Below are 2,737 nucleotides of genomic sequence, written 5' to 3'. Positions count from 1 at the left end.
CCAGATAAGAGATCGGGGGACCCTGTCAAAGGCTTTCTCCAAGTCCACAAAAGCTATGTAGAGGGGTTTATCTTTAGCTAGGTATTTCTCCTGCAGTTGTCGGACCAGGAATATGGCATCAGTGGTGCTTCTGCTCGGCACAAAACCAAACTGCATCTCATCTAAGCAGACTCTCTCCCTAATGAGATGGGCTATGACCCTCTCTGTGACCTTCATCACCTGATCCAACAGTTTAATATATGTGTGTGTGTGTGTGTGTGTGTGTGTGTGTGTGTGTGTATTTGTGTGTCTGTGTTTGTCCCCCACCATCGCTTGACAACTGATGCTGTTGTGTTTATGCCCCTGTAATTTAGTAATTTGGCAAAAGAAACTGATAAAATAAGTATTAGGCTTACAAAGAATAAGTCCTGGGGTTGATTTGTTGAACTAAAGGCATTGCTCTAGCTTGGGCGCAGTCAAGATGACTGAAACAAATAAAAGAATATGTATGTATGTATAATTATAATAATAATAATAATAATAATAATAATAATAATAATAATAATAATAATTGTGTACAGTGCTCAGGTGCACTACAACTCATCTAAAGTCTATATATAATCAGGTGTAGTTTCGGCGGATTTCGGAAAGCATGAGGGCCTTAAAGGATGCAGTGTCATGGCAGTCAACAACTGACGCAGGCAGTTTATTCCATGCTTCAGCAACTCTGAGCGTGAAAAAATGTTTCCGAAAGTCATGGGAGCTGTGTTGTTTTCTGACTTTGTAGGCATGTCCACGTGTGTTAGACACATGGAGATCAAAAAGGTGTTCAGTGTTGTTGTTGGTGAGGTGGTTGATAACTTTGTGGGTGTTTACAAGTCCGTCGCCAGACGCCAGAGCTTCAGTGAATCCATGCCCAGGGAAACAAGGCGCTCAGAATATGGTAGGTGTCTGATGGAGGGTATGCGTTTGGTTGCACGTCTCTGGACAGATTCCAGGAGGTCAATGTTCTGAGCAAGATAGGGGTTCCAAACTGATGATGCGAATTCCAAGTGTGGTCGTACCATAGCTGTATACAGTTTTAAATAGATGGCTGGAGAGCGGCTAACAAAAGTCTTGCTGAGTGATGCCAAGACACCCTCGGCCTTCTTGACAATTTTAGAGATATGCTTTGTCCAACGCAAAACACTGCTGACAGTGATGCCTAGGTCACACTCGCAAGAGGATTTCTTGATATCAGTGTTGTGGAGGGAGTATGTGGACGCAGGGTTTTTTCTCCCAAAATGCATGGTGGTACACTTGTCCACAGCCAGTTTCAGTTGCCAGTCTGTGATCCATTGCTGCATTGTGTCTAGGTCTGATTGCAGGAAAGAGTTGTAGACATCAGGATCTGTCCTCTTGATTTCAAGGTACAGCTTGATGTCGTCTGCATATTTCAATACTGTGGCATTCTTTAAATTGGCATCTATGTCATTAATGTATGCCACAAACAAGAGGGGACCAAGGACAGATCCCTGTGGTACGCCCGATGACATCTCATATGGTGTAGAGTGCTGTCCTAGAACTGTGACTACCTCCTTTCAGTATGTATGTATGTATGTGCGTATGTGTGTGTGTGTATCTGGAACACATCATGTAGTGGTGTAGTTTTCATAATTTGTGCTTGAGGAAAATTGCATAACACATCATAAAGTGAGTGAATTCATTAATTATATTCTTAATTCGAGTTTATTAACATATGTTAATGAACTACAGTTACACAAACCCCCATTATGATAGAGAACCTTAATAATTATAATCCTAGATTAAAGAGTCAATTTGGAAAAAAAAAACTCACAGGGGTCTGTGGTGTAAAAGACTACCAACTGGGCATGGCCCATATAATAATTTACAAAGTTCTCCAGTAACTAATATTAACCAAAGCACCAATGAGACATCTAGAGAACTATTGACTGGTTGGGTTGTTTCAGTCATTAGACTGCGGCCATGCTAAATCAATTCCACTACTTACATTTTTTTTAAGCTAATAATACTTATTTTATTGGTCTCTTTTGCTGAACTGCTAAGTCATGAGGATGCAAACATTCCAACATTAGTTGTCAAGCAGTAACAGGGGGACAAACACACACACACACACACACACACACACACACACACACACACACACACACACACACACACACACAATGAGCTTCTTCCAAGTTTTGTCTACCAAATCCACTCACAAGGCTTTGGTTGGCTCAAGGCTATAGTAGAATACATTTTCCCAAGGTGCCACACTGTGGGACTGAACCCAGAATTATATGGTTGGGAAGCAAACTTCTTACTACACAGCCACAGATCAATAAAAGACTGCAGATGAAGATTAGAAAAGTTCACATCAATAATCCTAAAAATAATTATTTGCAATTTAGGGATATGGCCAGTAATTTTGAAGGGGAAGGAGTTAATTGACTACATTGGACCCAGTACTTGATTAGTGCTTTATGTTATCAACCCTTAAAGGATGCAAGGCAAGGTTGACCTTGGTGGGATTTGAACTCAGAATGTAAATAGCTGGAAGACATACTACAGGGCATTTTTTCCCATGATTCTGCCAGTCCACTGCCCTTCAATACCACTAGAAAATATTCACCCAAATCTTTCTTAAAGTCTGCCTTATTTCCACTCATTAAAAGAAGGGATACAATGACTGATATAGTTCTAGATATAGATGGGATGGTCATGGCTGGAACAACTTTGATAGCACAATTGATTG

This window comes from Octopus sinensis, linkage group LG9 (assembly GCF_006345805.1).
Source record: "Octopus sinensis linkage group LG9, ASM634580v1, whole genome shotgun sequence".
NCBI classification, from domain to species: domain Eukaryota; kingdom Metazoa; phylum Mollusca; class Cephalopoda; order Octopoda; family Octopodidae; genus Octopus; species Octopus sinensis.
This window is presented reverse-complemented; position numbering follows the sequence as displayed.